Source organism: Lithobates pipiens, unplaced genomic scaffold, assembly GCF_037356315.1.
Source record: "Lithobates pipiens isolate NorthernLeopardFrog02 unplaced genomic scaffold, aLitPip1_a1.2 Scaffold_8, whole genome shotgun sequence".
NCBI lineage: Eukaryota > Metazoa > Chordata > Amphibia > Anura > Ranidae > Lithobates > Lithobates pipiens.
In genome coordinates, this window is record NW_027507903.1 from 691,731,043 (window position 1) to 691,743,060 (window position 12,018).

General features: G+C 45.2%; 1 protein-coding gene across 1 annotated transcript in view; it reads right to left on the minus strand.

Moving 5' to 3' along the window:
- Positions 1-10,896, minus strand: part of LOC143962552 (uncharacterized) — a 64,527-nt gene extending 53,631 nt beyond the window's left edge. Inside the window, exon 1 of the mRNA XM_077471819.1 lies at positions 10,811-10,896. The gene's annotated coding sequence lies outside the window, so the exon portion shown is untranslated. The remainder of the gene's footprint in view (positions 1-10,810) is intronic.
- Positions 10,897-12,018: the final 1,122 nt, after the last annotated feature.

Consider the following 12,018-nt stretch of genomic DNA (forward strand, 5'->3'; position numbering starts at 1 on the left):
ACCCCTCTGTGTCTGCCCCACACTCCAATCCCTGGTGCTGAGCCCCAGAATAGGAAAGTAAGTCGGACCGGAAATTTGAAGTCCAGCAGCCTCAGATACATCTGAATGAGAGGTGGTGAGTGAGCTCACCATCCATCCCTGTCTGTGACTGAAGCCTCCCCCCCTTCTCTCTCCTGCCTCTGAGTAATTACACTAAGGCAAATCAGGGTTCTCAGAGCACCCCTTACATCAGATTTCCCCTTTACACCAGAGGCCACAGTGTTTTCCCCTTCACATCAGAATCTTCTCCGTACATCAGAGTTCTCAGGGTCCCCCCTTAAATCAGGGTTCCTAGAGCATCCCTTATGTTAGAGTTCTCCCTTACATCAGAGTCTGCAGAGTCCCCCCTTACAGTGAAAGGGAACTCTGCGAGTTCAGATGTAAAAGGGGAACTCTGTGGGCTCTGATGTAATGGGGGGACTCTGTGGACTCTGATGTAACGGGGGACTCTGTGGACTCTGATGTAACGGGGGACTCTGTGGACTCTGATGTAATGGGGGACTCTGTGGACTCTGATGTAACGGGGGACTCAGTGGGCTCTGATGTAACGGGGGACTCTGTGGACTCTGATGTAACGGGGGACTCTGTGGACTCTGATGTAACGGGGGACTCTGTGGACTCTGATGTAACGGGGGAACTCTGTGGACTCTGATGTAATGGGGGACTCTGTGCACTCTGATGTAAAGGGGGACTCTGTGGACTCTGATGTAAAGGGGGATTCTTGTTCTTAACTTCTTATGATTAGAAATGTTATTTAATGGTAAAATATATATATATCTTATACTATAAAAAAAATCGCCGTGTGCCGCTAAAGTGTTCGGGTTTGACTTGAAGAAAAGGTGGCGACCCCTAGGGGGGAGGAAGTAGAGAGAAGACGTTGCTGGAAGTGGCAGCAGATGAGAAAAAACGAATTCCAATAAGGGAGACATCTAGTGGCCAAAGAAGGATTGTGGAATGGCAGTGTAAAGGCTTGTTGATGTCGGGTGTTCGGTGAGTGCATCCCCAAAGGGGATCGTCCGTGTCCCACAATTTTAAAAAAAAAGTGTGCATGCGCTGCTATATATATATATATATATATGAAAAAGTGGACTTTTTTTAAGTTGCAATTTTTTTATGTATTTTTATATTATTTTTTTCCATTGTACTAAACAACAGAGATTGCTAAAAGAACATCTAATCACAGCAGGACTCCTATCCTCCATAATATACAGACTATACCGCCATTTTCACTTTATAAAAAATAGATAGTAAACATTTAATACATAATCTTCAGAAATATGATTATTCTACTCGCGGTATTAGGTGTACTGCTTGAGAAGGAGAAAGCTCTACATGTTTTCGCGCGTTTTAACACGCTTCTCCTGGAGCGAGAGATTTGTGTGACTAGTAAACTGACAAAGAAACAAAAACAAAACAAAAAAAAAAATATATATTAATATTAACCACTTGCTTACTGGGCACTTAAACCCCCCCCCCCCCCCCCCCCTCCTGCCCAGACCAATTTTCAGCGTTGATGCACTTTGAATGACAAGTACGCGGTCATACAACACTGTACCCACATTTTTATCATTTTTTTCCCCCACAAATAGAGATTTCTTTTGGTGGTATTTAATTCCAGCTCGGAGTTTTATTTTTTGCAAAAAAAAAATAAATAAATCATGTTTAATAGTTTGTTATAAAATTTTGCAAACAGGACATTTTTCTCCTTAATTGAAATGCACTGATGAGGCGGCACTGATAGGCGGCACTGGTGGGCACTAATAGGCACAGTTAAGGGAACACTAATAGGCACAGATAAGGTGGCACCGATGGGCACAGATAAGGCAGTACTGATGGGCACAGATAAGGCGGCACTGATGGGTGGCACTGATAGGTACCACTGATAGGTGGCTCTGCTGGGCACTACTGATGGGCACTGATAGATGACACTGATGGGCACGGATATGTGGCACGGATGGGTGGCACTAAGGGGCACTGATAGGTACCACTGATAGGTGGCTCTGCTGGACACTACTGATGGGCAATGGTAGATGACACTGATGGGCACGTATGGGTGGCACTAAGGGGCACTGATAGGTACCACTGATAGGTGGCTCTGATAGGTGGCTCTGCTGGGCACTACTGATGGGCACTGGTAGATGACACTGATGGGCACGGATATGTGGCCCGGATGGGTGGCACTAAGGGGCACTGATAGGTACCACTGATAGGTGGCTCTGATAGGTGGCTCTGCTGGGCACTACTGATGGGCAATGGTAGATGACACTGATGGGCACAGATATGTGGCACTGAGGTGCAGCAATGTTGAGGCAGATTGTGGGCACTGATAGGTGGCACTGTGGGTACTGATGTATGGCACTGTGGGTACTGATGTATGGCACTGTGGGCACTGATGTATGGCACTGCTGGGTGGCATTATGGGCACTGATGGGTGGCACTGCTGGGTGGCACCTTATTAAGGCTCTGGGGGTTACTTGCAGGGGGCAGGTGGGTCCTGATACACTGGCCGTGATTGGGACCGATGTCCCGATCACGGCCGCCGGTGATCAGCTTTTTTTTTTTCTCTCCTCGTGCTGTCAGCGCGAGGAGGAAAAATAGCCGATTACCGGCTCTGTTTTGTCACATGATCAGCTGTCATTGGCTGACAGCTGATCACGTGGTAAGGGGTCGGGATCGACCCCCTTGCTCGGATCGGTGATCAGGCGAGTCTCATAGACTCGCCGGTCACAGAGCGCCGCCGCGCGCGCCCCTCAGGGGGCGCGCAGGCCGCTCGTGCACGGGACGACGTCAATAGATGCAATGTAGCCGTCATTCAGCTATAGCGCGGGTCTCAAGAGGTTAATCATACAAAAATATTATACAACATCACATCCCTAACAGAATAGGAACTAAACAACATAAGTCAACATATGATGTATTGCAGATTAATAACAGGAATGGGGATCACACTGTCAAAACCAGGGGGGGGGGGGCAGCGTATATATACAGTGGTGTGAAAAAGTGTTTGCCCCCTTCCTCATTTCCTGTTCCTTTGCATGTTTGTCACACTTAAGTGTTTCGGAACATCAAACCAATTTAAACAATAGTCAAGGACAACACAAGTAAACACAAAATGCAATTTGTAAATGAAGGTGTTTATTATTAAAGGTGAAAAAAATCCAAACCATCATGGCCCTGTGTGAAAAAGTGATTGCCCCCTAAACCTAATAACTGGTTGGGCCACCCTTAGCAGCAACAACTGCAACCAAGCGTTTGCGATAACGTGCAATGAGGCTTTTACAGCGTCCTGGAGGAATTTTGTCCCACTCATCTTTGCAGAATTGTCCTAATTCAGTTACATTAGAGAGTTTTCGAGCATGAACGGCCTTTTTAAGGTCATACCACAACATCTCAATAGGATTCAGGTCAGGACTTTGGCTAGGCCACTCCAAAGTCTTCATTTTGTTTTTCTTCAGCCATTCGGTGGTGGACTTGCTGGTGTGTTTAGGATCATTGTCCTGCTGCAGAACCCAAGTTGGTTTCAGCTTGAGTACACGAACAGATGGTCGGACATTCTCCTTCAGGATCTCTTGGTAGAAAGCAGAATTCATAGTTCCTTTTATCACGGCAAGTCTTCCAGGTCCTGAAGCAGCAAAACAGCCCCAGACCATCACACTACCACCACCATATTTTACTGTTGGTATAATGTTCTTTTTATGAAATGCAGTGTTCCTTCTACGCCAGATATACTTGGACACACACCTTCCAAAGAGTTCCACTTTTGTCTCATCGGTCCACAGAATGTTGTCCCAAAAGTCTTGGGGATCATCAAGATGTGTTGTGGAGAAATTGAGAGGAGCTTTGATGTTCTTTTTGCTCAGCAGTGGTTTTCTCCTTGGAACTCTGCCATGCAGGCCATTTTTGCCCAGTCTTTTCCTGATGGTGGAGGCATGAACGCTGACCTTAACTGAGGCAAGTGAGGCCTGCAGTTCCTTGGACGTTGTTGTGGGGTCTTTTGTGACCTCTTGGATGAGTCGTCGCTGCGCTCTTGGGGTAATTTTGGGCGGCCGGCCACTCCTGGGAAGGTTCACCACTGTTCCATGTCTTCGCCATTTGTGGATAATGGCTCTCACTGTGGTTCGCTGGATTCCCAAAGCTTTGGAAATGGCTTTATAACCCTTTCCAGACTGATAGATCTCAATTACTTTCTTTCTCAATTGTTCCTGAATTTCTTTGGGTCTCGGCATGATGTGTAGCTTTTAAGGATCTTCTGGTGGACCTTACTGTGTCAAGCAGCTCCTATTTAAGTGATGCCTTGATTGTGAACAGGTGTGGCAATAATCAGGCCTGGGTGTGGCTAGAGAAATTGAACTCAGGTGTGGACAACCACAGTTATAGTATGTTTTAACAAGGGGGGCAATCACTTTTTCACACAGGGCCATGATGGTTTGGATTTTTTTTCACCTTTAATAATAAACACCTTCATTTACAAATTGCATTTTGTGTTTACTTGTGTTGTCCTTGACTATTGTTTAAATTGGTTTGATGTTCCGAAACACTTAAGTGTGACAAACATGCAAAGGAACAGGAAATGAGGAAGGGGGCAAACACTTTTTCACACCACTGTATATATATAGGTCACCATGGGGACATGCTAAATTTCAATAGTAACAAGAGGTAAAAAAAAGGGAAAGACAGAAACTCACTCAAAAAAGTGGGTTCAAAACGAGGGACCCCCCACAAGGCTGATTCCCAATCCCACAGAGGACTGCTGCAGTTTCAATGTTCAAATGCCTCCAGTTCAGGAGAAAAGGTTTTTTATTATTTTATCTTGTTTTACTTTTTGGCCACGATATCCTAAGAGTAAGAGAGCCACCAATTATTTAGTAGGTCACAAGGGCAATCATAGTAGAAAAAAAAAATATAAACAACCCATGTGACACCGCCCCTTGTCCCTATATAAGTGGCAGCGCAGCGCGTCCCTGGCATTGCGGCCGGAGAGAACGTCGAGTCAACATCTCCAGGAGAAGAAGAAGAGCGGAAGGCGGCGGCGGCAACAGAAGACAGGGTCACCGCCTGTAAAAGAGCTAGAAGAAGGCGCGGTGGCCCGGCAGAAGAACCGAAGAGGGGGACAAGACCCCCGAAGTCGGAAGAAGAGGCAGAAAGCCGGACTCCTCCGCTAGCAAAAGAGCTACAAGAAGATAGCGGAGGAGTCCGGCGAGAAGACCCCCGAAGACGGAAGACCCTCGGAGCTGTGCAATAAAGTATTTTATCTCGTGTGTTGTGTTTTTTTTGTACTTTTATTTTACAGGTGAATGGGTAGGGGTACATTGTACCCCCATACTCATTCACATAGGGTGGGGGGCCGGTATCCGGGGGCCCCCTTATTAAAGGGGGCTCCCGGATTCCGATAAGCCCCCCGCCCGCAGACCCCGACAACCAACGGCCAGGGTTGTCGGGAAGAGGCCCTTGTTATCATCAACATGGGGACAAGGTGCTTTGGGGTGGGGGGGCTGCGCGGCCCCCCTTCCCCAAGGCACCCCCCATGTTGAGGGCACGCGGCCTGGTGCGGCTCAGGAGGGGGGGGCGCTCGCTCGCGCCCCTTTCCTGGCCGGCCGGGTAGCGTGCTCGGACAAGGGTCTGTTGTGGACTTGGGGGGGACCCCATGCCGATTTTTTTCGGCGTTGGGGTTCCCCTTTAAGTCCATACCAGGCGGCGGGGCCAGCGACGTCTCCTTCGCGGGCCCCGCCTACCTGGAGACACGCTCGAAATGAGTGGACTTTCCTCTGCGCGTATGGGCGAGTCCGTTCATTTCAAAAGTAGGGTGGACTTAGTACGCCGTATTAGTCCGCTCAAAAAGTGCCATGTGTGGGCAAGTAGCCCATTCAGAAAGTCCGACGGACAGTCTGGCGGGAAGTCTGCCAGACTAAGTACGTCGGACATACCGCTACGTGTGTACGCGGCTTTTCCCAGATCAGCTGTGCAAAGTAAGTGCAGAGCATGCTGGTTAATAAACTGTTTTATTTATCTCATCATCCGACAGCTGTGCCGAGCTTTTCACAAGGCATTGTTGATAAGAATACATGCCCCGCCTTGTGGTCACCAATAGAATTGCATTCGACGTGACGTCATTCAAGTCGGCCGAATGGACACTGGGCAGATTCGCCGCCCGCGTCACGCGCAAGCGTACAACGCGTTAGGTCGAAAAATCCGCCGGGCGTCCTATGATTGGCCGGCGGAGAGACACAGGAGACCGCTCCCCCCTCCCCGCAGGCCAGCGGAAGTCCTAGGCAATGCACCTTCCCCAGCGTGTAATACACGTCGGGGAGCCAGGCAACCATAGCCAAAACAGGGCAAACGAGGTCCCCACCCCAAGTCGGACAACGACCACCAACCCCGACCCTCTACAATCCCCATAAGCCAAAAAAACGAAAAGAAAGTATATAATAACATAACAATATCATAATTATAAGATCTAAATCAATCATCAAATCAATACTCCTGAATGGAATATTAATACTGACCCTAAACTACTAGGGTATTCGAATCAAATTTGATTGTTGTTTTTTTATTATTTTTATTTTCACTTTTACTGAATTAACATTACAGTAGGTGGTAATGTTCATGTGTGGACAGTTGGGAAACGGGTAATGTCAGAAGATTTTACATCTCTATAGTTATTATTCAAATGGCAAAAATAGGTTAGCTAATTCCCAAAACTACACCTAGCTGTCTACTTATGTATTTACCTGAAAAAACAGACAAGGAGGCCACTATAGAAAGGGTTTATAAGACTGGGTCTCGTTGATACCTGGGGGCTGTGTTGCATTTAGATGTTCTATCCATATAGTCTTCTTACGCAAAATGTGTCTATCCCAGTCCCCTCCCCGGGGGGTTTCGAGGGATTACAGCCAAAGCTATAAACGATACCACTGAAGTGTCAAATTTGTGATATAGGTCTAAATGCCTACTCACTGAGGTAACCATCTTGCCTTCTGAAGAGTAGTAAACATGATCCTTTATCTGCACACGGAAGCATCTGATGGTCTTGCCAATGTAGAATACACCGCATTGGCAGAGCATCAGATACCCTACCCCTTGTGTATTGCAGTCAGCATGAAATTTGGGGATAAACAATTCCCCATTAGGAAGATAGAATCGAGTGCCCACATTAATCCAAGGACAAAATGCACAGTTGCCACATATCGTTATCCCCCAAGGTTTGCGATCCATTCCCAGATTGACAGAATAGTGACTGGAAGTTAATTTGTCTCGTAACGATCGTGGATTCAAATATTTGTCCAGTATGGGGTCTCTATAAAGTAATGACCAATGGTCAGTAAGAATGTTTCGTATTTCCTGATGTTTTTTTGAATACCTTGTGATGTATCTAACAGTTACCTTGTCACTGGCAGTTTTGGTTTTGTACAATACAGCATTCCGAGGTTGGCGAAGCGCTTTATTAAAAGCACTCCGCAGCACAGTCTTACTATAGCCTCTGGCTTTTAGTGGATCGCGGAGAAGGTTAGCCTGTAACTTAAAATCGGTAGATGTACAGTTTCGTCTGACGGAATACTTCGTATTAGAGAAGTTGGAAGGGCACTAGCAGCATGTAGGAGCGTATTGCCCGCTGTATCTTTTCTAAACAATGTAGACGAGATATGGCCAGTGTCATCCTTGTTGATCACAAGGTCTAAAAAGGTGACACTGCATAAGTCACTAGAAACTGTAAATTTCAAGTTAAATGCATTATTATTGAGATTATCAATAAATGAAATTAGGGAGGTTAAAGTCCCCGACCATATGATGAAAATATCATCAATAAAGCGTAACCAGCATAGCACCTGGTCCATAAATGTAGTTAATGCATCATCAGAAAAAAATTGCTCGTTCCCACCCCCCACGTACAGGTTTGCGTAGGCCGGTGCACACCAAGTGCCCATGGCCACCCCCTGTACCTGGAGAAAGTGGGATTCCTTGAAAACAAAAAACAGTTTCGAGTCAATACAAATTTAAGGAGGTCAAGAATAAACTCACAGTATTCCCATTTGTGATGATCCTGTTCACGAAGGAAGGTCCGTATAGTACCGATGCCCTGCTCGTGAGGGATGCTAGAATACAAAGCTTCTACGTCCGAAGTCACGAGCAGAGCATCGGAAGGCACGTGTAGACGAGATATGGCCAGTGTCATCCTTGTTGATCACAAGGTCTAAAAAGGTGACACTGCATAAGTCACTAGAAACTGTAAATTTCAAGTTAAATGCATTATTATTGAGATTATCAATAAATGAAATTAGGGAGGTTAAAGTCCCCGACCATATGATGAAAATATCATCAATAAAGCGTAACCAGCATAGCACCTGGTCTATAAATGTAGTTAATGCATCATCAGAAAAAAAATTGCTCGTTCCCACCCCCCCACGTACAGGTTTGCGTAGGCCGGCGCACAACAAGTGCCCATGGCCACCCCCTGTACCTGGAGGAAGTGGGATTCCTTGAAAACAAAACAGTTTCGAGTCAATACAAATTTGAGGAGGTCAAGAATAAACTCACAGTATTCCCATTTGTGGTGATCCTGTTCACGAAGGAAGGTCCGTATGGTCCCGATGCCCTGCTCATGAGGGATGCTAGAATACAAAGCTTCCACATCCAAAGTCACAAGCAGAGCATCGGAAGGCACGACCATACCCTCGATGTATTTTAGAAGGTCTGCTGTGTCTTTTTATAAAAGATGGTAAAGCCATGACATGTGGCATCAAAATGGAGTCGATTAAACGACTCGCCTTCTCAGTGAGAGAGCCTATACCTGACACTATGGATCTACCCGGAGGTTTAGTCGGATGTTTATGTATCTTAGGTAATGCATAGAACATCGCCAGACGTGGATTTTTTTACATTCAGATAGTTATAGAGATCCTGATTAATGAGGCCTTGTTCATAGGCCCCTCCAATAATGGCCAAATATTCCTTCCTATAGTTTTCAATTTTACTGACATTAATGCGTTCATACCAGTCGCGGTTACGTAAGATATTCATTACCATTGTCTCATAGGACTGTTTGGTCATTAAAACAACATTGCCACCCTTGTCGGAGGCCTTAATTTCCAAATCTGAATTTCTCTTGAGGGTTTGGATAGCTTGCAACTGAGAGGGTGATAAATTATTGGGTTTCGGATCAACAGTAAGGCTTTTGATTTCACTAATGGTACCCATTAAAAAGGCCCAGATATTTGGATTCGTCATTAGGTCTGGGAAACGCTGTGACTTAAGTTTGAACTGTTTTGATGTAAGGCATCTAGAAGCTGTCATACCACCGGAATCAATCAATTGACCAGTAGATTCAGTATTTCGCTCGCTTTCTTCAAGAAGTAGCATTAAGTCTCTAAGGGCTCGAAAGTCCTCCATGGTGTAGTTTTTTTTACTTGCTCAGAAATATTCTTATCTTGCAAAGATCGTTGTCGATCCTCATCAAATAAAAAATTATAAGTCAAATTTCGGGAAAACAGGTAAAGATCTTTTATAACTTCGTATTTGTCCATCTTCATTGATGGACAGAAGCTGAGGCCTAGCCGGAGGACATCAATCTCATCCTTATTTAAAGTGTATGGTGTGAGGTTAATAACATCTAGATCAGATCTTATGTTGGAAGGGGAGTGTTGTAGGGTGTGTGAAAATTTAGGGTAGAAGTAGATCTGCAGGGAGCAACATGTGCATCTAACGTGTACAAGATTGTAATTGAGAAGATGGAGTGGCGTTGCCAAGTGAGTTACCCGTCGGTATATGATCACTCACATTTGAGCCTGCATTTGTTGGAATCAGCCGATTCCCACCATTTTCTATTGAAGTGTTTGGAACTAGTGAAGTGTGGGTTTGTGCTGGTGTATTCAAAATTTGGATAGCTTGCAGGGCAGTAGCCCCCAAATATTTGCCCTGTGGGCCAGTGATGCCACCTTGTGGCTGTTGGTGGTCTTGTGAAGGTCTGTGTGATATGAGAGTGGTGTCCTTGTTCGGGGGTCCCTCGTTTTGAACCCACTTTTTTGAGTGAGTTTCTGTCTTTCCTTTTTTTACCTCTTGTTACTATTGAAATTTAGCTATTATGTTTTACATGTCCCCATGGTGACCTATATATACGCTATTGGCCTCCCCCTGGTTTTGACAGTGTGATCCCCATTCCTGTTATTAATCTGCAATACATCATATGTTGACTTATGTTGTTTAGTACCTATTCTGTAAGGGATATGATGTTGTATAATATTTTTGTATGATTAATTAATATTAATATTTTTTTATTTTGTTTTGTTTCTTTGTCAGTTTACTAGTCACACAAATCTCTCGCTCCAGAAGAAGCGTGTTAAAACACGCGAAACATGTAGAGCTTTCTCCTTCTCAAGCAGTACACTTAATACCGCGAGTAGAATAATCATATTTCTGAAGATTATGTATTAAATGTTTACTATCTATTTCCAAAAGTGAAAATGTGAAATGGCGGTATAGTCTGTATATTATGGAGGATATGAGTCCTGCTGTGATTAGATGTTCTTTTAGCAATCTCTGTTGTCTAGTACAATGGAAAAAATAATATGTTCTTAATAAAATGTTGATTTTTATCTTTATTCTATGATTGTCATTTTATACATGGTGCCTAAAAAGTCCAGAAGCCCCATCTTTTGTCTTTTTTGTAGAATGTTGTTGTTTGCCCCGCTGGCGCTATACTGGTGGGAGAAGATCCTGGGGACACAAATCGGCGGCCCTTTTCCCGGGGTGAGGGCTACCTCTTTATGGTGGTTCATACCTTGGTAAGTCGAACAGATTCCAGTGGGACTCTTGATGGGTGTTGGGTCTTCTTGAGTAAGCTGTAGGTCCTTATAGGGCACCGACATGTCCTGTAGAAGACTTTGTTATAGACCAGTGATGGCGAACCTTGGCACCCCAGATGTTTTGGAACTACATTTCCCATGATGGTCCACTACACTGCAGAGTGCTAGAGCATCATGGGAAATGTAGTTCCAAAACATCTGGGGTGCCGAGGTTCCCCATCACTGTTATAGACAGATCCATAGATAACAGAACAGACATATTATTCCTCTCTTTCCATCTCACCTTGTAGTCTGTTGTCCTCCTCGGTGGCTTTCTTAGGTTTTTGGAGCTCTCGATATAAAAGTTCCTCTTTTTAAATCACTTTCTTCTCCCATACTTCCTGCCCCCCCCCCCCCCCCTGACTTCTCCGGGGCCCGGTCAGCTCTCTTATTTCATCATTTTGGAGGAAATAGGGGAAGTTGTACAATAATAATTCCTCAGAACTGTCCTGGGGTCACACAAATTATAATCCTTCTCCGGAATTAACGTTGACCGGTCCCTGGCACGTCTTGGTATAAGATGTACTGTAAATCCACTCGGAGGTGAATTTGCAGCAGATGCGGGATTGGTGGGGGGGGTTCAAATGGGGATTGTAGGATTGAAATTCCGGCTTGCTTCACGATGGCGAGTAGACAGCAAGTCGTTTTGGAGGAATGAAGAGGGTATTGTTCACACAATACAATCCACAAGAACCAACGGGGGCCAGGCAGCCAATGACCAGCCAATGGATCATCCACCACTTTAGGGTGGCATATTGGTGTAGTGGTTAGCACTCTCACCTAGCAGTAAGAAAGGTTGCTGGTTCAAATCCCAACCACGACACTACCTGCCTGGAGTTTGCATGTTCTCCCTGTGCGGGTTTCCTCCGGGTACTCCGGTTTCCTCCCACACTCCAAAGACATGCAGGTAGGTTAATTGGCTTCTGTTCAAAAATTGGCCCCTAGTATATGAACGGGGACCTTGGATTGTGGGATCCTTGACGGTAGGGAGCGATGAGAGTGCAATGTACAGGGATAGGGACAATTGTAGACACTCACTCAGGTTGAACTGGATGGACTGGTGTCTTTATTCAACCTTACTAACTATGAAACTATGAAGGCGCCACTTGTTTTATTTTCTATTAATTATACTTTTTTTTAATTA